This window comes from Ornithodoros turicata, chromosome 1 (genome assembly GCF_037126465.1).
Source record: "Ornithodoros turicata isolate Travis chromosome 1, ASM3712646v1, whole genome shotgun sequence".
Classification (NCBI taxonomy): Eukaryota; Metazoa; Arthropoda; class Arachnida; order Ixodida; family Argasidae; genus Ornithodoros; species Ornithodoros turicata.
The window spans coordinates 94415183-94441848 of NC_088201.1; the positions used below are offsets into that span (position 1 = coordinate 94415183).

At 45.2% G+C, this 26666-nt stretch overlaps 1 protein-coding gene across 2 annotated transcripts in view; it reads left to right on the top strand.

The window, feature by feature from the left end:
• The window catches only part of LOC135366605 (N-acetylated-alpha-linked acidic dipeptidase 2-like), a 144790-nt gene that overhangs the window by 36878 nt on the left and 81246 nt on the right, over positions 1 to 26666 (top strand). The window lies entirely within an intron of this gene.

A 26666-nucleotide genomic window follows, 5' to 3' on the forward strand; every position in this document is an offset into this window, starting at 1 on the left:
CAAGGAAGATAAGTTTACAGGGGTGTGCGTGAGTACGTGAGGAGGAACAGATTTGGGCAGGGAGAGGAGGACATATCTGAGGCAAACAATTCTATTTTCGCGCCCCGACCTGATAACAACAATGATAACACGCCCGGGAGCTCTCGCGTAAGATAAAGAATAAGACGGGATGTATAACTGTGGGGTCACGAGCATGAGACTTTCCAGATATCCGGAGAGTGCCGGATGAAATTGGCAGGTTGGCGCCTGTGATAGTCTTCTGGACGGCAAATTGACTAAATGCGAGTTCTAAGGGTGCAGCGAGGAGAGCAGCTACGGTCCGCAGACGATACACAGACTAGGTAATTTTATGATGATACCGTCAGTATCAAGTTGGCATCAAGAGTTATTACGAGCTAAAATAGAGGAAACTGACAATTTGGCGCCAGTGAGTGCCACTTGGGCGACGATTTGGCAGAATGTCTGAAGTAGATCGGGCTGGTTGGTGTAAATCCACAAGCGACCAACAACATCAGATCGACTTGTGTGTGATTCTGTCTTCTGTTTGTTCTTTGGTCGCTTGAAAATGAACGATTTGACCAAACGCTACTTCGCAGGCTGTAGCAAGGGAAGCATGTATCGGTCGCGGACTCATAGCTATTAAGCATGGATATACCGACTATTTTATTTTATTATTCCAAAACCCAGGGGACCACTAGGGGTCATTACATGGGAAAACGATACAGCAAAACCTAACAACAGCCTTTGCACTATTACTTTAGAAGGAGAACAAATAATAATAATAATAGTAAGTGAAAGCAATAACGATAACACTGGCCACAATAGACTAGCAAGGAAAATTGTGTGACAAATTATAACGAAACAAATAGGAAAGTAAATGCCTGCGGAAGGTTACGGGATGTGTGATGTCAACAATGTTCTGTGTGAGTGAATTCCACTCGGTTTCGGCGAGTGGTATGAAAGAGTGTCGGAAGGACTCTGTGCGAGAAATGGTTCGTGGTACTTTCTGACTGTGATCGGTGCGATGAGAAATATACCGGGCCCGAATGATGTACACCTGACTCAGGGATGTAGTGTAGAAGAACTTACGGAATAGGCAGATCCGAAGGTACTTCCTCCTTAAGATTAAGTTTCATTAAAGACAGACTTGATTGAATGGAATAGTCCGATAAGATGAAACGGACACACCGGTTCTGGACTGGTTCAAGAAGTGTTTCCAAATATGTCTGATGGGGATCCCATATCGAGGCTGCGTACTCCAACTGAGGTCGGACAAGAGTGTTATATGTAATTGCATTGCATTGTTTGTGGGCGCTTGTCTTATGTTGCGCCGAAGGAAAGCAAGCGAGCAATTGGCCCTCTTACAGATGGCTAGGATATGGTCCTTCCATGAAAGGTTAGATGCAAAGGTAAGGCCCAGGTACTTGCATAATGCGGAAGGGAAGAGAAAATGATTGAGAGAATGACAGTTACAGGTTGTGGGGAACGGGTGAAACGAACAAATACGCACGTCGGCAAGCTAAGTTCAATTTGCCAGACTCTGCACCATTCACCAATTAAGTTAAGATCGCGTTGTAATATGATCTGGTCTGATATACTCGATATTGCTCGATACACCACACAGTGATCTGCGAAAAGCCGAACTTTTGAAGTGATGTTGGTGGGGAGGTCGTTAATGTATATGAGAAATAATAACGGGCCGAGAACGGTGCCCTGAGGGACGACCGACGTGACGAAACAGAACCTTGGATGATAAGGTACCGTTAACTATCGCGGCTTGTTTACGGTGGGGTAGGAACTGTCCGATCCAGGTTAAGAGAGATGGGGGAAGGTTTAAACGAGATAATTTATAAAGAAGACCTGTGTGAGATACCTTATCGAACGCCTTTTTGAGGTCGAGAAAGATAGCGTCTGTCGCCACCCCCTTATCCAGGCCAGTTTGTAGGTAATGAGTGAAGCTGGCAAGTTGAGTTTCACAAGAGTATTTCTTACGGACTACGTGATTAAATGATGGCATCTTCGATATCACGTTTATATGCAGAGTTATTACTAAATGAAATGGAAGATATGGACAATTTGGCGTCTGCGAGTGCGGTGGCGATGCGAGTGGTGGCGTCTGCGAGTGGCAATAATTTGATCAAACGCGGCTTCGTTGGACCAGAGATTTTGGTGCAGAACTAAATACATTCAGAATCGAAGGTGTGTGTATTCCCAAATCCCAGCAGTGGAATACAGAAGGTCACCGACACACGAGGCGGTGAAGAAGTAGAGAACACTGAGCGAATTTTATTTTAGTGTATTTACAATATTGTTTACCCATACTTGTAGGTATAGTCGCAGGTGGATAGGTCACACGGCAATTTGCAACAACACAAGAACGGACAATTACAACAGATGTTGCAGAGTCTAAGTCCCATGTCAGACCTTGCCTTCCGCTGGTAGGAACATTTGATTGGCTGAAGTGTGGAAAGGAAAATCAGTGACGAAACCAAAATAAGATGAAAATGAGCTGTTTTCTGGGGGTTCATTTTGAAGCGCGTTCGGTGGTGTGTTATCGCATCTCTGAATGACAATGCACGTCTGCCGCCCCCCGCCAGGAAAGGAAACATTTCCGTGACGTGATCCAGCGGGTGAAAGCATTTCTACCGAGGGGGACATTCGTCCCTTATACAACTACAAATGTAGGGTGCATCGGATTCACTGTACGGATCTTGTTGCATTCAGTTTTTTTTATTGCGAGTTAGCGCCGCGAAGTAACTGTGGCTATGAGCGGCGTACAGACATCGACAGATGTCTGTTGTATTCAATTGTATAGTTATGCTTGGAAAATGTAAGGTACTCCAAAAATAATTTCAAAGCAATCAGTGAGTTTAGATCAGCTTGAAACGAAACAACAATAACGCAATGAAAAAAATGGCTAGGAAGCAAGCGAGCTGGTGAAGATGATGCATAATGTAAAACCCCGAGACTACACTCTTAAAAATGAACTTCACCGCATAGCACGCTCCTAGCCAACCATCGTCTCGAATGATCTGGTTACCTTCCTTGATTTGTTGAAAACGGGAGGCGTACGCCTTTTTTGTGACACTTATGCTGTTCATAATTGTCACAAAAAAGGCGTACGCCTCCCGTTTTCAACAACTCAGGGAACATAACGAGATCGTTCGAGATTATGGTTGGCTAGGAGCGTGCTATGCGGTGAAGTTTATTTCTAAGAGTGTAGGGTTACAAAAAGGACAGACACAACACGAAGTGTCAAACACAGCTGTCTTTGAGACTTCGTGTTCCCTAGTCAGTGGCGTAGCCAGACCTCCAAGGTATGGGGGGGGGGGGGGGCTCGATACGAAAACTCGCCCCCCCCCCCGCTGATTCCGGGCGCGACAACATACACATACTCGTGCACGCCGCAAAACGCGGTTAAAAAAAACAACGAAAATGATTGATTTGGACGTGCACAATACGATTACATGTATAGGCTGTCATGTCCAATGAGGGGGTGTCACGAGATTGGAAGGATTTTGAGAAGCTCATATTGCATGCGGCTTATATTGCCCTTCCACTGGGATTGCAACAGAAGCGACCACAAAATTCGGAAAAGGCAGCAGCAACAACAACAACAACTTTATTTCAGGATGATGGGTGGGGAGTTCCATCCCAGGGGGCGATACTCTACCCCAGTGCTGGAGGAGAAGCGGGGAATGAAGTAATGGGTCCCGTTACAATGAGGATCGAAGTCCTGTGGAGTCGAAAAAGGCGTAGAGAGCCTTGAGGGCAGAGCGTTGGTGAGGTGGGTGCGGCCAGGGGCCAAGCAATTTTGTGAGGTAGAGGGGGCGGGAGTCTAGCTCGTTGAGGGAGGCGGAGTACGGAGCGGGAAGGGTGGTAGTGTGGGTAGTGTATGGCAAGTAAGGCAGTAAGGCAGTGTAAAGCAAGAATGTGCTCTAGATCCTCAACAGTACCGCAGTGACTGCAGTGGGGAGAGTTAGCTTGTCACAGCGGTAGCGCCACTGTACTGTGAAGGCCACGTCGAGGCGCATTTGATGAAATAATGCGGCGTCTTGACGAGAGATATGTGCTTGCATGTGGAAAGCGAGCGGTGGGTCAACTCTGCTTAGCATGGCGTGGCGTAGTATGTCGAGTCACAAGGCTTCGAAGCATGGAGCGCCGATCGCCTCTCACCAGTGCAATACGCGTCCGTGTCCGAGACGAGTGAACTGCGTCGGCGGCGCTGTCCGCCAGTTCATTGCTTTCGACACCGCAATGGGGGGAACCCGTTGGAGAGCGAGCCGATGTCCTGCTTCGTAGACAAGTTTGTAAGCGGTTAACACATCCGTTACCAACGGTGCGGAGGAGCCTCGTATGCCAGAATGTTCAATTGCTTGCAGCGCAGATGCTGAGTCAGTAAAGACAACCCAATTCCGTGGGGCGGGGGGGGGGGGGGAGGACCGATGTGCTGCAAAAAGGAAAGTATGGCGTAGAGTTCTGCAGCTGTGGATGATGTAGAATGCCAAAGGCAACGTCCTTGAAGTACGCCTTCGTCGGGTATGACAAATGCTGTCGCAGACTTTCCATTTCGAGATGCGCCATCGGTGTAAGCGGCGGTAGAGGTGGAAAACTTCGCGTCTGCGAGAGCATAAAAATGGGCTCGAAGGACTTGAGGGGGAACCTGAGCTCTGCGGACCTGGAGGTCAGGAAGACGTGCGAAGGTGGGTGGCACAGGCATAGACCAGGGGGCGTTCGGCGGTGTGACAGTCCTAGGCGTGAAGCCGGTGAGAGCGTGGCCTGCCTCTGCGATGGAAATCATTTTCAGGACGGTATCGAATTTTCCTGAGGAGTGGGTGACGGGGAACGTGCGCACGCAAACGTAGGAAGTGTCGAGCCGTTTCCCGCTCACGGAGGACATCCACCGGGAGTTCTCTAGCTACAGCTAGGTTTCAGCTAGCCGTGTTTCAGCCATTCTTGGAACGCCAAGGCAGCGACGAAGGCTTCGGGGCAACAGAGTCCGAAAGGTATTTGATGTTGTAGAAACCCTATGCAAGACTGGAAGGCTGTAAAGCACAGTTGCGCTCACCAAAGCCGCGTGAACGGCTAAGAGGGAGCGTTGATCACAGCCCGAGCCGAAGCTAGAAAGATGTTGAATGGCAGGAAGCCATCGCTGCACTTTGGTTTCAAGGTGCTTAATGTGGCGAGCCCAGCGCAGCTGGGAGTCCAGGACCACACCAAGAAAGCGATGGGAACGCACAGACTCAAGCTTCCATGCACCAACCCAAAGGGGGAAATTACTTATAGCCTTGTGGGCGAAAGGGAGCTCGACGCACTTTTCGGGCGAAAGGTCCATTCCAAGTCGCGTAAGGTAGAGATGAACGTTGTTTAAGGCTTGTTGTAAATGGCGCTGAAGGGCTGGTCGTGACTTGCCTACTGTCCAAAGGGCAACGTCATCGGCATACATGGATAATGCTACCTTGCGTGGAAATACCGATTTTAGTCGTCTCATTACCACATTAAAAAGTGTAGGACTGAGAATGCTTCCTTGGGGTACGCCTTGATGAACAGGGTGCTTGGGGCTTTGGCCGTGGGATGTGCGGACAGCGACAGTTCGGTAAGTTTCAGTTTCAGTTTATTTCTCCTTTGTGGATGGAAGTCGGGATAAAAAGCCATTAGGCTTGACAGAGATTCCGCTCCCATTACACAACGCATAGCAGCAGTCACATGCGAACAAACAGAATGTTATACATATCAAGAACAAAGGCACCAACAAAAAAACAACAAAAAACCAGTACACTATTCCATATCTAGGAAAAAGGAAATTAGCCTATTTTTAGACATTACCAGATAATCGGAAAACATACTAATGTATTTATTAAGAACAGTAGGTAGCAGATATTGCAATGATTGTTTGCCATAATTTGTTCGACATCGCCGTGTATAAAACTGTTCGGCACGAAATTGATAGGGTGAGGGGCGTTTTTAAATGTTACCAAGTTGCAAAAACGCTGTGTTGTCTTGTTGAGTGCTCACCCAGTACGTCAATGCAAGTCTCTAATGGAGGAACTTCTGTATAGGGATATTGTTATGGTATCTAAATAAACCTGGAATCTGTGAGGAACGGCGAGTTCCAGCAATAATCCTAAGTGCTCTCGTTTACAAACGGGATAACATTTATATTACCAAGTGTAGTCGTGCCCCATACAAGAAAGCAGTAACTATATTTCGAGACAAACAATGCATTGTACACTTGTAATTTTACCTTTTCCGGCAAGAATTATCGTCCCTAATGTCCCCAACATCCCTAATATGTATATTCCAGTTTAGACACTCTGAGAAAACAATGCATAGGCTTTTAAATGAGGGTACTAATTCGAGCTTTCCATTCGCGAAATAGATATTAATTTCTGTGAGAACAGTCTTGTTCCTTGGTCGAAACAACATCATTTTGGTTTTATCTGTGTTTACAGAGTTACAGTCCCTCCCCCCCTCCCCAACCATACCTGCAGTTTTTTCTTTATGTAGTTTGCAAACCTTTGTATTTCCGTTATCGAAAATGCGGAAAAAAGAAGTGTGGTGTCGTCGGCATATTTATAAAATCTAATTTGACAGACCCGTTTACTGCAGTGGACACATTAACAATATCATTTATATAAATGTTAAAGAGTAGAGGTCGTAATATGCTACCTTGAGGCACTCCTGATTTTACATGTCCGAGGTCCGATGAAATATTGTTAAGAATTACGGCTTGCTTTCTGGACGACAGGTAAGATGTTGGAAGCTTGGATGCAGTGCCCCCAATTCCATACCACTCCAAGTTATCAATTAATATGGTATGGTTTATGCAATCGAATGCCTTCCGGAAATCTATGAAGACCCTAATGTTAGTCGCTTTTCCTCAAGATTTTGCAATAGTATCTCTTTGTTTCAGTAATGCCGTTTCAGTAGACTTATTTTTTTGAAAGCCAAACTGTTCATTAATGATAACTTTGTATTTACTTAAAAATTTTTTAAGGCGAGTGCAAATAATTTTTTCAAGACCTTTAGAAAAAATAGGCAAAACGGAAATGGGTCGGTAGTTAGAAAAGTCATTTTTGTCACCTTTTTTGTGTAATACCGACACTTTGGCATTTTTGAGTTCAGTCGGAAAGACGCCCGTTTTTAATGACAAGTTATAAATGTGAGCAAGAGCAGGGGCGATTATGTCGATGACATACTTATTAGGTGTCATTTGAAGTCCAGAGATATCGCAACTTTTCGTATTATTAAACAACAGATAATTGCTAATTATTTCGTAGACATATGTCGGATACAAGAAAATCGTGTCGTTAACATGTTTTCTCAAAAAATCTTTAGCACCAGGTTTTGGGAGTTCAGGGGCTATATTCACAAAGAAATCGTTAAACTTTGTTGCCAACTCCTTATCGGAAATTACAATGCCTTTTTTTTTTCGATGCTACCAACTGGTCTTTGACGAGGTTCTCTATTTAAGATGTCATTTAAATTTTTCCACATTTCATCGCTTCTTTTGCAACCTTCGTCAAAAGATTTTGAATAATACTCAGTTTTAGCCTTTCTTAAGGCGGATGTCACCTTATTTCGAAATCTTCTGAATTCTTCCATTTGTTCACTATGCCGTGTTTTCAGGAAGGCTACAAACATTTGATTTTTCTCTTTTATCAATTTGCGAAGTGTTGATGTTACCCACGGTTTCCTAGTTTTCTTAGAAAAACATTTCTTAACGAACGGAAAGTGTTTTTAAATATGTTTACAAACTTGTTGATAAACAAGCCATAACAACAATTTGTATCACTTTCATTAAATACCGATGTCCAATCTTCCGAAGTAAGTTCACGTCGAAATGACTCGAGTGATTGTTCCGTAGTGGGTTGCGAGATTATGCTTTCTGTTTTTGTTCTCTTATTAAGTGTTTGCGTACACAGAACGAACACTAGCAAGTGATCACTAATGCCCGTCGATATTGTGCCTGCTACGTTCCCTTTGGTGACTGTATGTGTTAGTATAACATCTAGAAGAGTCGCTGAATTTGTGGTAATCCGTGTGGGAACAATAATGTTATTTGAAACGTTAAATGAAAGAAGGAGCCGATCAAACTGATCATGCACAGAAGATGCAAAACCAAGGTCAATATTCAAATCCCCTCCCAGGAATATTTTATATTCATTTTCCTCAGCATAAAATAAAAACTGCTCGAGAATTGTCATAAATGGAGGAATTTTACCATGTGGCGGACGGTACATAACACTGAACATCATTTTCATATTTGTAACAGTCAACAATTCATAATCAGTGGTAATAGCGGTGAGATGCGACACAATTGTAAATTTGCCTAATGCGTAGGAAAGCTGCATTGAAATGCCGCTTCCTCGTCTATCCGATCTATTTACAAAGAAGTGATCATAACCACTCATCTCAAACATAGGAGAGCTTTCATTGTACCATGTTTCACATAGCATGATAACATCAAATGTAAAGTTCAAGTCATCAAATAATATCGACAGATCATCCTGCTTAATTACCGCAGATCGACAGTTTAGATGAAAAACACTGAGACATCTGCTATGTGTACACCAATTGCGTGAAAAATCACTCTGCAAAAATTGGAATTCTGCATACTCATGCACTCATAGATCAAACATAATGAATTTGAGGCGCAATTAACGGAAAGACCCAAGGTCATCTATGTGATGAACAAGAAGTGGTAGTGCATTTTCGGTAGCTTTCGCATACACTTTTCCATTTCTTGTCCATGCCTGGTGTATTGTTTCACCCTTCCGTAAAGAAATTGCTAAACCAAGAAGACGTTTTAGAGATGGGCAGAGATGTTCATTGACAAATATAGGAAAGTTACCAGGCAGTCCAATATCCACATACGTCACTCTCTTTTGTCGTGCTTTTTCGAGGGCAGCATTTCGCTTTTGGCAGGATTTAAACTGAACAATTATGTTCTGTATTGGGTATAGGGGCGGGATGACATATCTCAACATCATCTGTCGTTATAGGCTCATTGATGGACGTGCCAATTTTCTCGAGAAGTGTTGGCAAGTCCCGCATTTCTGTCGGGGTTATGCCCTTTATCTCTACATTGGAGTTCCTCGAGTATTGTTCAAGCTCTGTCATTCTGACCACGTTCTGTTTTAGTTCTGACTTATTTTCAGCGTACAACCTTCGTAGTTGTTCGTTCTCATTTTTTAATGAGCGGTTTTCGTCGAGCACAGCATCCATCTTTTCACGTTACTCTTCAAAGGTTTCGTTCATGAAATGCATGCCCTTCTTTCCGTCCCGAAGTTCTTTCCGAACCTCACGCTCAAAACTCTCCTTAACTTCTTTGAAGTGAATTTGAAATTCTCGTTTCAGTTCTTCGATAAGTTTTGCATTTTTATCCATTTTATAGCTTCAATCAGGATGACCTCAACGGGTAATACACGGAACACGGAACAGATGGAGAAAGCGTGAAACCATATCACTAAAAACTATACTCGACAGCAGCAGGAACAGCAGTATATACATTCTTATAACAAATGTACTCTCACCTGTAAAGATACAGAACAGGTATGAGCAACAGAAGAAAACAACGTCCAGCTACTGTCACTGCTGCTGCACGAGTGAGACGTTCACACGCATGTTATGTTCCTTATGTAGTGTCCTGGTAGCTGCCAGATATGACGACTTCTTGAAGATCGCAAGGGTTGGGAGGGCTTCTGCAATGCGGGAAAAACACGCCTTCTGGTTTGTGATATTTCGTAGACAGAGATAATGTAGACGATAGCAGTCGATAACAGCTGCAAAAACTGTAAAGATACAGAACAGGTATAAGCAACAGAAAAAAAACAACCCTCCTCCTTAAGGTAATATAGATAGGTAAGGTAGGTACTTAAGGTAAGGTAAAGGCCCTTAAGGAAATCGTGAAGCCAGCTGAAAAGTCGACAAGAGGCTCCAAAAGACCGCAACCCGTGGAGCACACAGGTGTGCGAGTCGGTATCTTAGGCGCGCTTAATGTCCAGGAGGACCGATAGAATGATCCGCCGATGAGCACGAGCGTGTTGGACTGTAGAGACCAGATCGAGAACGGGATCCATAGAACTTCGGTGACAGCGAAATCCAGCCACTACCTGAGGGAACGCACCTTGTTTTTCGTTCCACGAGTCGAGGCGATGCAAAACCATTCTCTCCATCAGGTTTCCCATACAGCTTGTCAGGCTCACGTGGCGAAAGGAGGATAGGGCATTTGGGGGTTTGCCTGGTTTCAGGATTGGAACAACTAAAGCCTCCTTCCAAGTAGATGGTACGGATTCGTGTCGCCAAGACGTATTATAAACATGAAGGAGCGCTTGGAGTGACGGCTCGTCAAGGTTTCGCAGTGCGCCGTAAGTGATTTTATCTGGTCCTGGGGACGATCGCACATTCACAAGTTTAAACGCAGTCTTCAGCTCAATTAGAGTAAAGTCGCGGTCCATAACCTCCGGTGGACGGGGCCAGTCTTGGTGGATTTCTATCTGCTGGCTCTGGAAGAAACTGTTGTGTACTGCAGACGTTGAGGCAGCCGCTGGTGTCGTTAGGACGACGGAGAAATCTGTCGCTAGCGTGGTTTCGTCTACACCCTAAACGATAGCCAATGCGGCGAGAGGATTCTTTTGTGGGGGCGCTTCCTTCAGAGCTCGAATTGTCCTCCGGATCTTGGGGGGGGGGGGGGTCAAATGGTGAAAGGTGTTGAAAAAACTTACGCCGACGGTTCCGGTCCTCTTTCTTAAGTTCTCGTGTTACTTTAGCTTTCATCCGGCGGTATGCCACAATGTCAGGAAGTTGCCCAGTTCAGCAAGCCGTTCCCTCGGCTCGGCGACGTAATGCTCTGAGGTGGTTAATTGCTCGAGAATGACCGACGAGACCTGTGAGCCGTTTAGTCATGACTACCGCGTCCTGCATGGCGGAACGAATGCCTTGCCAGAGGGTCTATCAGGACATGCCGGTGTGCACAGATGTTCGGAGGCCAGCACGAAAGAGTGCCCAGTTCGTGAAAGGGATCAGTCCAGTAGTGGGTGACCGAGGCAGTCTTTCGTGCGAAATATAGATGGAAAAGTGGTCACTACCTCGGGTGTCGACATCGGTAGCGCACGACATGCAGCGAATTATGTCTGCTGAGCACCAGGAAAGATCCAGGACATCGAGTGACGTGGTGGTCGCATATAAGTTGGCTGACGGTTGTTTAGGAGGCACATGTGAGCAGTCTCCATTGCTTCTAACAATCTCCTTCCCAGTCCGTCACCTATTGAAGCAAGCACCCAAGAAGTCAGCATTGAAGTCACCCAGTACAACAGCTTGAGATTCCAGTGAACTGAATAAGCGGCGGAGGTCAATCCACGGAACCTGTACCGCAGGGCGTAGATAGATACTGACAACGGTTAATAGCATGTGCCCAAGGCGGATCTTACAGGAGAGATAATCATAAGATCGATGACAAACTGACACTATTGGGAGCAGCAACGAGGTCATTACTAATGTATAACGCTGCTCTGCTCTCAGAGGAGTGATGAGATCGATAGATTGTATAACCAGAAACGGCGATGTGCTGCATCCATGCCATGTTCGCATAGAGCTATGAAAGGAAAGTTGTACTGGTGAGGATGAGATTTGAAATCTGGGAGCTCGTTACGTAGGCTGCAAGGATTCCAATGCATCGCGATGGCCTTTCTATACACTTCTATCATGCGGAGAGAATATTATGCCTCCAATATGCCAAAAGCGCTTGAACCTCGGACAGTTGCGACGCACCAGTAAAGGCAGAGACAATTGCTTTGACTGCCGTGAGTACAGCAGAGAAGAGTGTCACAGAGGGAACAGCATCGGTGGTTGGTGGTGCTAACTGTCGTCTCATGACTGATGGGTCTGTTACACCGGCATAAGTGCGTGTAATCTGCTTTGAGGGACCCGGGTGTGTCGGGTGGCTAGTGCTGATGGGTATCGTCGCGGTGGCGTTCTGCAACTTCCGTTCGCCATGTGAAGACCGGGGTGAGAGTGTTGGAAAGTAGAGACATCCGTACGAGGCGTGACGGTTGCATTGCCGCCCCTCTAAGCGCCAGAAGGAAGGCGTAATATCCGGTCTTGATGTCTTTTTGTGGCGGCGGTCTTCACGGGACATAAAGAGAAGGATGCAGGATGGCCGGATTTACAGTTGGTACAATCTGGCTCTCTCTTATTGTTGCAGTCAGATCGGCGGTGAGGCCCAGCGCATACGCCACACCTAGTAGCACCTCCGCAATTTCGAGCAAGGTGGCCAAAGCGTTCACAGTTATAGCACAGTTATATATGGGGCCTTCTATGTACTCTTGAACGATGAAGGGTTGCCGAAACCCGAGGGCAATTCGGTGTGCAAGAGGGATTGTCGATTGAAAAGTTAGGATGACGCTGGGTAACGGGGTGAACACATCTCCGCCATCTTGTGCCATGGAGTGCTGAACTTGTCACCTGGCCGATATAACCCCTGCGCCTTTCAGGCAATAAACGAGATCGCCATTGGAGTATTCCTAAGGTACGCGATTGAGGTACTGTAGGGGATCCAGGGATTCCAGCTAAACACTGAGCTGACAAAAGATTGCGGGCAGCCGCTTCAGACTGGACGGAGACGAAGAGAGATCCATCTCGGTGGAAACTCTGGTGTATAACGTGTTGTTGGGCTAGCAGGCATATTTCGTTGGCGACTACATTAGGGTTGACCTTCCAGAAGGAGTAGTCACTAGTTGCCGGTCGAAACAGTATGGGAATACCGCCGGCTCGGTTCTTCCTGTAGGTGGCAGTGGTGAACGGGTCATGAAGAGAAGTGGCAAGGTTGCCATCGTTCATCTCATCTGTCTGCTGAGGAGCTGCCGGTACCGAAGTGTCCATGGTGTTATCGGGAACATTCACGGCCTGTGGATTGTCGGCATCACCAGAGGATGGGCTCTCCATCCATTGTCGTTTGGCAGGGCTGACGGGGACCTGTTGAGTTGTGGGAAGTGTAATACAGACGTCGGACCTCCCGTCCAGATTACGGCGGGAGGTCCGTGAAACGTTAGATTTCTCTATTCAAAAGGCTCCAAAAGTCTAAGGGTCCCTCTACTTGGTGCACCAGCAGAGTCCTTTAAAACGTACGAAACCCCTTGTATCATGGTACCAAAGGCATATTCTTGACGGCGTATGCGGCCTTTCTGCCCGCATTGCGCAAGAGGGGACCACAAAATTCGGATACGGCGGCAGCAAGGCCTTTTAAAACGGGCGACACTCACTGTATCACGGAGCGAAAGAAAGTAAGTTATCAGTGGCTTGTGCAATGCTATTCTGCTGAAGTTATAACACAGGCCACCGCCTGAATATCGGAAAAGGATGCAGCATAGCCCTTCAAAACGGGCGAGACGCCTTGTATCATGCTGCCAAAGATATGTCATCAATGGCTTGTTCTATGCCCTTCTACTGGAATTGTGACAGAGGGTACCGCAAAATACGGAAAATGCGTTGCAGAGCCCTTTAAAGCGGTCGATACCCCTTGTATCATACTTCCAAAGTCATATACGTATTTACAACGGCTTATGCTATTGCCATTCTACTGGAATTATAACGGCCGCGACCGTAAAATCCATAAAAGACTGCAGCAGAGCCCTTTAAAACGGAGAAAAACCCCTTTAATCATGGTGTCAGACATTTTACACACATATAAAGACGCGACGGCTTATGTTATGCCCATCTCCTGTGATTGCATCCGAAACCATCGCAAAATTTGGAAAAGGCGGCAGCAGGGCCCTTTACAATGACTCAAATGACTTGTATCATGGTGCCAAAAAGATACTATGAACGGCTTGTACTGGGATTGTAACAGAGGCTATGGCAACGTTCGGCAGCAGATCGAGCCCTTTAAAACGTGCAAAGCACATTTAATCGTGGTGCCAGGGCGTACCTGTATCCCCTGTGCATGGAGAGGTCGCGTTTGAAGAAACTGCTTCCCAAACGAAGACAAAAAAAGAAAAAAAGAAAGAAAATTCTATCAGTTTTGGGGCTTAATATGAGCTCATTTAAAAAATATCAAAAACAACGACAATTTTATTTTGAGGTGGAGAGTGGGGAGGTTCATCGCTAGTGGCGATACTCTACCACATTGCTGGTGGGGATGTGGGGAATAAAATAAGGAGCCCCTTCACAATAACGATCGAAGTCCGATCGTGTCCAGAAATGTCAAAAAGGCTTTGAGCGCAGATAGTTGCTGGGCTGGATTGGGTCAGGGACCAAGCAATTTCGATAGGGAGAAGGGGCGAGAGTCCAGCTGACAAAGGGACTCGGAGAGTGCGGTTCGGGAAGGTTAGTAGTGGGGGCAATGAAGAAGAATGTGCTCCAGATCCTCAAGAGCACCACAGTGGCAGCAAGTGGGAGAGTCAACTTGTCTCAAGCAGTAACGCCACTGAGCTGTAAAGGCCACATCGAATCGCATTCGGTGGATTTCTGCAGCATCTTGACGAGAGGTGTTACGTGCCATGCGGAAAGCGAGCGTTGGATCAACTCTGCTCAACATAGATGGGGGGGAGAATGTCGGTTGTCCATTGGCGGCAAGCCAGGGGTGTCACACGCGTCGCAGAATGGAACGGCGGTCTCCTCTCAGCAGAACAATACTGGTCCGTTTCCGATACGAGTGTGCAGCTTCTGCGGCGCTGTAGGCCTGCTCATTTCCCACGACACCACAATGGGGTGGAACCCACTGGAGAACTAGAGGGTACTAGTGGGAGAACTAATATCACAAATGTCTTTACCTGGTTTTACAAAATCTATACATAAAATCCAGATTTCGGAGTTTGAGCCCCGTACGAATTTCCCCTTTTGCACCTTGAGAGGTTGCGTTCTACAAAATCGCTTCCAAAATGATACTTGAAATGCCGAAATGGCCAATTTCATCAACTTCCGGACTTAATATCATTTTATATAACAACAATATTAAAGATGTCCAAAACTGATTTTCTAATGTGTATATCTGAAAGTAAGATCACGGGGTTTGAACCTCGTACCTTGTTCCCCTGTTGCACCCTGAGAGGTCGAGTTTGACAAAATCGCTTCCAAAACGGCACTCGAAGTGGCCACGTGGCCAATTTCATCAATTTCTGGATTTAATATCATTTTATATAACAATAATATTAGAGATGTCCTAAGCTGATTTTGTAATATGTATATGTGAAAATAAGATCACAGGGTTTGAACCCCGTATCTTGTTCCCCTGTTCCACCCTGAGAGTTCGCGTTTGACAAAACCGCTTCGAAAACGGCACTCGAAATGGCCCATTTATTAAAATTCGGGGCTTAATCATTTGATATAACAATAATATTAAAGATGTCCTAAGGTGGTTTTGTAATATGCATATATATTTGAAAGTAAGATCACGGGGTTTGAACCGCGTACCTCGTTCCCCTGTTGCACCCTGAGAGGTCGCGTTTGACAAAACCGCTTGGAAAACGGCACTCGAAATGACCAAATGGCCAATTTCACCAACTTCGGGGCTTAATATCATTTGATATAACAACAATATTAAAGATGTCCTAAGGTGATTTTGTAATATGTATATGTGAAAGTAAGATCATGGGGCTTGAGCCCGGTATCTTGTTCCCCTGTTGCATCCTGAAAGGTCGCGTTTGACGAAATCACTTCCAAACCGCACTCGAAATGGACAATTTTATCAAGTTTAATATAAAAGCGATATAAAATACAAAAAGGTATAATTTGTATATTACTCACTCAACACAAAATTGTCTATTCTGTTGGGGATCCGGAAAAAATGACCGTCCGCCTTTCGAACTCCTTCAGACAGGCCGTACAGTCTCAGCGCATGCGTATTACGATAATACTGGGGCTTCGTCCGTCGAGCGCCTAGGAGGGGAACCCTGTCTGAGTCGCAACTTTGAAGGCCCTGGGTGCATCAGGATTAACACTCACACATCATGCCGTGGTTGGTATGTGGCCTGGAGGACGTAATGACTAAAAATAGGCGATGACATTTCCAGAATTTGACTGCAATGTAAACATGGGCCCTGTGCTAAAATCGACGGAATCCCCATAGGCGCAATGCATTAAAATTCATTTGGCCAAGGTGGACTAGGTTTATATTATGCTAGCGCCTTTCGTGTCTCCACGGCTTCTTTGCATGGTGTTCTTCTGTATTAGACGATGACATCTTAAAATTTTTATTCTGTTTGCTGTTAATTGGCATAAACGCCATTTCCTATTGAATACACATCCTTGTAAGCCCGCATATCGCTTGAGCATAGTGGCGGAGCGCGCCGGCGGGGGGGAGGGGAACCGCGAATTTTGGGATTGAGTTATGCTAATGCATTGAGTTTTGTAGAGGAGTAATGTGATATCCATTCCAGGCCGTGTAATACATCACAACTGTACTCATTGCTTTGGTTGAAATCCAGGTATTGTCTTGTAACAAGAATTGTGCATGGCACTGGGAAAGAAAATCCCCAAGATAGTCGCTCCTTCGTCACTGACCAGCTGGGACTGTTTGCACAGAAGTGCTCCTAATCAAGGAGCTTCCTTTCCCCAAGCAGCACAATGTCCTGAAAGTCGAGTGCAATAGGGGTGATGAAAGATGGAAGTCACTCAAAGGGTTAGCCAGCTGTAGGACACGAACCCCCATCTTCTGGATTACCGGTCTAGGGCTCTACCAATTGAGTTAAGCTAATACACATCCCTAGCGGCTTCCAAGGTCGCGTCATCGGAAGGGACAAACCAGTCACTCTTTCACTCATCCCCCTTTCGAAGGTAGAGCCGTAGGTGGTTGGCCGTAGAAGGTAGGCCATAGAGCCCTAGACCGATAATCAAGAGGATGTCCTAGAAGGTGTCCTACAGCTGGCTAACCTTTCCAGTGACTTCCATCTTTCATCATTAATTTCTTTGGCGTTTGAGGCTTTGTATGTATTTGTCCTTTCTATATGTATTTCAGCCTCAGAACATCAGTTGTCTCATGTGCAATAGGGGTGGACGGTATGTGTCTTATCAATGTCCTTTAGTTTCACGGGTCTGTTCAAGGCCTCACACCTACCCGTCCACCCCCATTGCACTCGACTTTCAGTACATTGTGCTGCTTGGGACGGTGCTTTAAAGGTCAGCTCCGGGAATACCTTGCCTTCTTGAAACTGTAACAATATTCTGGAAGCCCATATCGAACTGTGTCTGCAACCACTCTTCATTTCCACAAAACATCCCCATATTTTAAATAATGGTAAATTAACCACTTCGAAACAGACATTGGGGCCGCCATTTTTATGATGGCAGCTGTTCGCGCGGTCTATACCGCTGATGTAAGTGATATCAGTGTTCTTCAAGACTTGCCTCCCTCTCTACGGACCATAACGGGAATGTAGACAGGCGATGGTGGCAGGGAGGGTCTGCTCGATCGACGTAGGCTTCTTGATCGAACCGTCTTTTATTTGTGGGATGATCTGCCAATGCTAAAACACGCTGTTCATACCACTTCATACAGTTCATACAGTTAGGATTCGTGCAGTTATGCTGTCGCGTTCCGGCCAGCGACAAACTGGCTAAGAACGCAATGAACGTCAACCGAACTGTGCTACGTCTACATACTAAAGCTATTTTATTCGCATTGTATGTATCTTTGATAAAGTAAGTCAATTCATTGGTTAATTGAAGATTTCACTCTCTTGCCATTACGGCTCACCATTGTCGCATCACGTGCTGCTTGCGCGTATCTTTCTCTCTCTCGAATACCTGGCGTTTAACATTACAGGAACAGTAATCACACTTCTTGGTATTGTAACCGGGTGAACGACTTGTGTTTAGCAACGCCATGTTATCGTATGCACAATCTGCAGGCACGTACTTTAGAATTAGGCGTGAATGGCAACCTTAGTGCAGATTCGCGATGAACGTATTTGCCGAAATTTTACACTGTCGTGGGAGCAAGCACTAAATACAAGAACAAGTAAGATACTTACATGAGGGCATGCGTGGCTTATGAGAGTAGCACAAAAAGAAAGGAAGGGAAAAAAACTACACTGCGCAGTACAAGGGCATCGTGCAAGTGTAATTAGCAGGGATATCTGCGCGCGTTATTTCGGCTGGTTTATTACTATAATTCAGCCATGCGCCAGCACATTAATCAACCACTAAAAAAAAAAAAAGAAAGAAATGAAGATGATGAGTTGCTTCCATACGTCATCTACACCAGCATTACATCTGGATCTGCATGCTGGTTTCAGGAGCCGAGTTCTCCACATCTCCACACATTCCGCAGATGCTAATGGAGATGATGTGTACCATGTGTAATTCTACACGTAACATTGAATAAACCATAATTTCATTGAATAGAGAGATCCAAAAAACTACCTGACTTCCCCGCATAATCCCTCGCAACGAGTAAACAAGTATACTGCAAGATGGACACAGTACAGGTGCAGTTGAGGTGTTCTGTGGTAAATCTTACGTGCAGAATGAGGTCATTCCCCACAAACCAGTGAAAGGGGTTGCGACACCATCATCCCACAATGAACATAAAAGCTTCTTGTACAACGTGTGTTTTACAAACCAAGGTGGAAATAGTGTGTGGAAAATGGGCACCTTGAATAGCAAAACGCAAGCAGCTGTGATGTCACAGCCCTTAGGGCTATCAGTGAAATTGGCTGTATCTCTGAGGTCTTTGACATCCGCGCTTTAGCCGGGCATCTGTTCGAGAGCTTTTATCTCGCGAAGTATGACACATACAAAAAAGGAAGATTGATCAGCATTATGGAGCGCACTGCATGATGCACCCATAATGTAACAAACCACATCTATGAAAGCGCCCTTTAATTTTCCCCTGACACTTCATGTAGTAAAAATGGCTAAGGAAGCGGGAGTACCATTTACTTTGTGCGTGGAAATCTTGTGTTTGTTTCCCCATCCCCTACGCTTCTACAGAAGCCACCGATTAATGGCGAATGAAACGCCAAAAACTAAAAATCCTAGGTATGAGACTGCTTGTACACGTTCACTGAAGCCCTTCTGTTGTCCACTTGCATTTCATGCCTTGCAGAGTTGTCAGCGTTGTAGTGACTCATTCACTGTAACTCTTGCGGTGAGCTTGTGTAGTCTCTTGCTTCTGTTCGGGGGCTCATGAACAGCCGCCGTCCACGAGCAGAGCGCCAGTAAGCTCCTGGATACACCGTGACATGAAAATTAGCATTATTAGAATTCCTAAAACAGACAGAACCGGCTTGTGCAGTAAAGAAGCAATGCAGTTCTCTGTTTCAGTAGCATTCTCACATACATTGCTCATGTGTAGATAAAATATGTGGCACAGAGATAAGGTGGAAGTGGTGTTTTGATATCTTAGATACATGACCGAGAAACACCACTGAGACAAGGCAAGTTTTAGGGTGTGGTGGCGGGAAGAGACTGTAACACACAAAATTTTGAATTAATAATTGAAATGTCCTCATGATAAGGCCAAAACGTTTTAGGGCACACAATGGCGGGATGTATTTCAGAAGGGGAAGTACATCCACTATCCCCTGCAACACTTCGAATGTGCCAGTTCCTGTAAGTAAGGAACGCAGGACGATTGTTTAGTAATCGCTGCTAGCTTGAAATACTGTAAATCACCTTCATGGGGCCAAAGCTGCTTCCCAGTGTCTTGATGTGCACACTTTGCATGGTGACCTTGATGCTCATGAATATGTGAATCAACGTTATGATTCAAATATCCATGATATGCCAGAGTATCATGAGCAATTTTACCAGAACCAGGTTTACATTATCATTGCTAGTAGCACACATGTGCATGTTCACGATACTGTGGCACCATTATTGTAGCACCAGACGTTGCTTCACCAGCGCCGCTGTATGTACCTTTTTCCTGGTGCCTCAGCAAGGAGAAGCAGAAATTAAAATTATACCTGTTAAGGGTAATATTGTTAGGAAATCTGCAAAAAGCATCTACATATTTAAGCTACAAAATGTGATCAACAATGTTAACAGCATAGCTTGCCCCCAACTGTACCCCTTCTAATAGGAAATATGTTGTTGACCAACGGACAGCATACATGTTATAACGCTGTGCTACAAAGCAAATGTGGCCCTATTGCAAGGTGCCATGAGTCGAAACGATGATTCACAGATAAGTCTTTCTGATGACTTCACCTATTTCTGCCAATCTGTGATGAGCATGCTGACCGTCATCCCTTGTTGGTCAAGGTACTCGAGCACTTTCAGAAGGCCTGCGGTTGCTGGAGTCAACTTCATTAGTGTAGAAGGACACAATGGAATTTTGGCACGTAATAACTTTACATTACAACTTGAATACACAGCACTCAGAGATACAGCATGTCTTTTAAAAATGAACAACAATATCCTACCATGTATGCAGGATATGGGGTAGTTCCATGGTTGGGAAAAGGCTGAGTGTGATCACACAGAAGTCCGGACAGACACAGAGTGTCTCAAAACAGGAACTCCTAAGTTGTTGCTGATTCAGCTGCTGTGACTGTTTTGTCTTCCCTGCACCCAAGCTCAGACTTCTCCAAATTCAATTAATTTCTCAACCAGCTTCTCTGAGAAACTGCGCAGTTTTACATACAACCACGGAATATAGGGCTTAGAGCCCCATATTTGTCGTTGACATGTTCACATTGTGTGCAAGCCACAGTGTAAGTTTGCGCGGACACTTACCCGCAACTTCGGTCGGTCGTTCGCTGCTATCCTCTTTGTTGTCGTCGAACGAGGCAGGTGCCGCATCCCTTTTCAGCGACTTTTACAGTCCAAACCGGCCGTCAGGTGAACGACCTCGTAATATTCTAATGCAAAATGCTTCGAGCACACACGACAGTTGCCTGGATAAGTTCAGAGCACTCAGCCACTGGTTTCGTACCACTCAATCACGCACAAAATCAACTGGGAACTTGGTACGAAACATCTTTGTTATTAGCGTGCCTGCTCGTACAGCGAGGAGCACGGCATTCTCCCAATTCACTCACGTTGCATCTCTCACAAAGTGACAACTTAGACGAGGTTGTGTGTACTGACTAGCCGGAGTAAAAAGATGATCAAACTAAGACGCAGTGAATGGTGCCCGTACATACAGGCGACTCTAGAATTCGCTTTCAGCCTGACGAGTGATGGTTGCTGGCGACTGCGAAACTGCGAGCCAGTAAACAGGCCAAGAAGAGCCAAAGCGAAAGCTGAGCATGAGGTCAGCTGTTCAAGCGGAAGATCAGACGGCAAACAAACAAACAAGAAAAACAGATTTCGCAGTAAATACAGGGTATTCGGCCAAACTATTTTGCAAGTACATTCTATAGGCATCAACCTTTTTGCTGCTAGTTTTTGCTGTAGTCTGTGACAGTGAGTTTCGTCCGGAGCTGACCTTTAAGCACGTCCTAGAGCTCTAAACTTATCTTCCGGCTCATGTCAAAACCGACACCTTCTAGATACCGGAAAAGACCTCCCCGAGCAGCACAATGTACTGAAAGTTGAGTGCAATAGGGGTGGGCGGTATGTACGAGGGGTGTTCAAGTCAAACCGGGACTTTCGATTTTTCGCAAAAGTAAAATGAACTTACAGGCGAGAAATTAGTTTTATTTTTCAACGTAATCTCCAGCTACGCTAATGCACTTGTCCCAGTGTTTCACGAGGGCTTGAATGCCAGCAGCGTAGAACTCCTTACCGGCGCGTAGCAGCCATGATCGGACCACATTCTTCACCTCGTCGTCTCAGCTGAAGTGGCAGCCCCCAAGTAACGCCTTCAGTGGCCCGAAGAGATTGAAATCGTTGGGGGCGATGTCTGGCCTGTAAGGGGGATGTGGCAGCAACTCCCAGCCAAGTTCCTGTAAGGTGCGTGTCGTGAGACGCGCGATATGCGGGCGTGCATTGTCCTGTAGGAGGAGGACTCCTTTGGTGATGAGGCCCGGCCGCTTTGCTTCAGCGCCTTATGCACATCCCTGAGAACCTGGCAGTAATATGCAGTGATGGGCAGTAGTTCAATTACATGTAGTTGAATTACTAGTTAAATTACTTTTCGAGTAGTTACTTGGTAATTATAACTACTCTGTCATATGTAGTTGCAGGTTGGTAGTTAAATTACATTTTTTGTAGTTAACTACTGTAGTTTAACTACGAAGCCGCGCCCGCGACCTCGTGGTGATCGCGCGAAGCCGTAGCAGACGCCTTAGCCCGAGGCACCCGCTTGGTCGCGGCCGGAGGCAATCCAATCCAAGTATTAGCGATGATGGTGGTGCTGAGATCACTGGCTTCGTCCGCTAAGAATCTGATTCAAGCGTAAGCACAGCCAGCACAAGGCATTGGTGCTTTTGTGATATAATTTGGAAGCTGTGTGCAGAGTCACCGATGCCAGTTCAGTTAGAGCACTGGACTAGTGTTATGTCAGATGAATAGTAATGTGGCATTACAAAGGTGATGGCTTCGCTTAAACTGTAATGCGACTTTGGGCTGAACAGCCAATTTTTCTTAATAGTTCACTATGTTAACACCTCGTTAGTCAACTTGCCCAAAGGAACAGGAAGGCCTGAAAATATTTTCCTTTGTTTTGTTGAATTGCCTTCTGGAAAAATTTGAAGCTCACTGGAGCACTAGAAGAGTTTTGTATCTGCTCTGTACCAATTTATGACCGCAGACAGGTGAGCGCTTTGGGACTCAGGGGCACCAGGATGGTGTGAACGCATTACGAATGTACATCGAATTAAATTATTACTTCAACCGATATTGCTGTCTATTATTACTTATTAGTGACACCTTTATTGTTCTTACAGCCATTTTCCACAAAGTAGTTGGAAAAGTAATTGAAACTACTTTGTAGTAGTTACAAATATAGTTTAATTACTTTTTGCAAGATGTAGTTAATTAGTAATTCCAATTACTTTTAAGGGAAGTAGTTAGTAGTTGTAGTTAAACTACCTCATGAGTAGTTACTGCCCATCACTGGTAATATGCACTATTGATGGTGGTACAACTGGGCAGAAAATCGACATGAACAACCCTTGTCCCAAAAAAACGTGGCAATGACCTTACCCGCAGACGGGGTGCTTCGGAACTTCTTGGGAGCTGGGGAGCCCGGATGCATCCACTGTTTTGATGTGCGTTTAGACTCAGGAGTGAAATGATGCACCCACGTTTCATCGCACGTGATGATCCGATCAAGGAACGGCTGTCCTTCAGTGTCGAAACGGTACCATAGCTCTTGGGAGATTTCCAGTCTTTTCTGCTGGTCAAACACTGAGAGCTGCCTCGGGACCCAACGGGCACTAACTTTCCGAAACTGTTCATGAATGATAGTGTTCAACGTTCCCGGAGAAACGTCCGTCTTTCGAGTCAGTTCGAGACATGTTATCCTTCGGTCCTTTAGGATCAGGCGCTCCACAAGTTGGATGTTTTCAGGAACTCTGGGCTCTGAGCCGCCCCGGCCGGGATCGTCCTGCACTGATGTACGGTCGTCTCGGAACTGTTTGCACCACTCAAAGGCTTTGCTGCAGCTAAGTGTATCTTGGCCATACTGAGCCTGAAGTCTTCTGTGAATTTCAGATGACTTTACGCCTTCATTCACGAGAAGCTTCATGACAATTTGCTGTTCGATGTGCACGCTCACCTCGTTGTCGGCCATCTTGTCCAGCACGTGTCTTTTGTTTTGCACAAACGTTGGACCACCACGTGGTGAACGCGGAGGCCTGTCGCGTGTGAAAATGACGAAAAAGAAGTAGCGCGAGCCATTTGTACACTCAGGAGACAAAGTCGCCATTTGACTTGAACACCCCTTGTATCTTATCAATGTTCTTTAGTTCCAGGAGTCTGTTCAAGGCTTCCAACCTTCCCGTCCACCCCTATATTGCACTCGAGTTTCAGTACATTGTGCTGCTTGGGTCTGCACTCTTTCTACTGGCGTCACGCGCCTGGCCCTACTGGGGGTGTTGGTGATGGATAGATGTGACGTCATCAAATAAGAAAAATGATGACACGATGAAAATAGGGAGTTTTAGGAAAACGTAGAAGTTTCACCATAACGTATCCGAAAACATGATAAGCCAATCCCTGATTCCTTTGGGGTGGCTGACATGACGTTGCTGATGTCTGATTGACTGACAGCGACACGGAGTCGGAATCGGAGCGCGCTTACGAGTTCCTCAAGTTCCCTAATGTAGGCAGCCCGACCAGTTTTTGAATGATTGCAGAGGCCTTTTCCGTTATCTAGAATGTGTCGGTCAAACACACTGTCAAAGTTATGGCTAAGGGTTTTGCTTATGTCAGGTGCGCAGTTTGGTCACCAAGAAGGGGACTCTCTGAGCACCAACTTCTCCTACGCTGCAATTAATCTTATTTATGATTGCTCATTCAAGCGATTCATGTTACTGTCATCTCTCGACGCAATCAGTCATACATAGCGGTTTCATACAAACCCTAATCAGTATGACCGCTCTCACGTATCTTTATAATGCGCGCTTCAATCGCATCGGACGACTGCGGTAGAGACTTTTGGGAGAACGTATTGCCAAAGGAATGTCATTACTTGATCAAGGTAACGACAATGGTAATACATTACTTTCCAAAGCTGTAATGATTAATGGTAGCCCATTATAAAGTAGTTACCCCAGCTTTGGTGTTGCATACGTCCGTATCGTAACATCATTCCGTGTCACAAATACGAGGCACATGGCTGTTTGCTCTGTTTCAATTTTGTGTCACAGTACGTTGAACTTCGTAACGTGCCAATGTCGGATGCGAATAACAATATTGAGCATTGCACAATGATTTAATTTTTACCTAAGGAGGTGACAACGCCGTCCAATACTCATGAGTGCACAGGAAATGACCCTCGCCTTACGAACACTCGATTTAAAATTATATTATATTGTGTACGACAGCTTGGGTGATTATCAACAATTAAGAAAAAAAAGGGAAACGTTCGAGGTAACCTCAGAAAGTATTGAGGTTACCCCAGCAATGCTGAAGTTCAGCTGAGGTAACCCCAGTCAGTCTTACGGTTACTCCAAAACGATCCATAATACCTTACCTCAGACCTCACCTCACCTTACCTTAATACCTCATCACAGACCTTACCTTAATAATACCTTAAGACCTCGGGCTCTGGGGTAACCCCAGGTACAAATTTTCAATAGGGAGATATCGCCCCTACGTAGTGAATTATTTAGCAGTATGTAATGCCACTACGTAGTGAATCTCGCATGCGTCTTCACAAACTTACCGAGTTTATGTCATCGCAATTAACGTGCCTCATACCGTATTCTACTTTTTTTGTTTATCTGACGTGGAAGTATAATAAAATTAAGTTGGAGTTTTGATAATATGATGTGCGCAATCTGTCCGGCAACATTGCGCTCCTTTGATGGTCCTCACCACTGCTGCTGATGTCTTCCAACATGATCAGGAAAGCACACCGGAAAAGTGGATGCACTGTAGAAACGTAGAACACTGGAGACGTGTGCGTACGCTGGAGACATACATGGCTCTTGGAATATTCAAACCTATGAAGTTTTGAGGCTTCATTCGAAACTTTGAGGAAGAGGGTAATGTTCACTAACGGCACTCATATTTTGCTCTCTGAGCCACTGAGCGAAGTGGATTTATAACACGAAGTAAAATAATACCGTCTTTTTAAGGTATGGAGCACTATAAACGTCGTTTTTGACAGGAGAAAATATATTTAGAAGTGTAAGGTCTATAACATAATCTTCAAATTTTATTTTGAACCTGTAAACCGAAAATTATGGGAACTTAACCACGATCTCCCTTGCAATACGTTCAAGTGATCACCAAACCTATAGTTATTTCAATCAAACGTGGCGCCTGCCACAGAATTTTCCGGAGCATGGTAATGTTCTCCTGCGCGTGAGGGTCCGAATAACGGAACCATATTCGGATAAAGCACGCACATTACTGTTCTGAACTTTGAACTGTTCTGAGTTTTGAGGCGGTCGTTCCGAGTAACATACGTAATTACGTAAGACGTAATTAAGTTACAATTACAGTTACATGTTAGTTAAAATTACAGCTTAATCTACAGGTTAGCACAAATAAAATATTATTCAGTAACGGCTATAGTTACTATAGTCAAATATAGACTAAGCTTGAGTCACTTGACGCCCTTGTTAAACACAACACGTTTGGGTGTGTCTCGATATCCCACAGTTAAGAATCCACATGCTCAAAATACTAGACGTTCAAAATCCCAAATCGGCACAGTCCTAATTCTTTCTGTCTTTGTTTTTTTTTAAATATGTCGTGCAGCTAATAAAAATTAAAAATAAACACCCTGTACAGGTCTCTCGTAATCATAAACTAACCAACGTCGCTTCGTTCTGTGATGCTCCAGTGGGTCCGCGCTGCTAAGAGTAACCGTCGTTAAAATGTGCATTTCATTTGCTAAAAGAACTTCGATGAACATCGCGAACCTAATATGTACACGGTCATCCCGAAACCTAGCAGACATAAGCTTTGTTTTTGCAGTTTTGTGATTTTGGTAGTGTGGATTTGGAGATCTAAGATTTTTGAACGGTGGGATAAAGTGGCGTGCCCTCTCGGACACAACTATCAATTCATTCCATTCACAGGCACATCGTGGGAAAGAGTCACGCTTGTAACAATCACCGTTAAATGAATGCTGCACCATATTTAGTCTGTGTATATTTAGT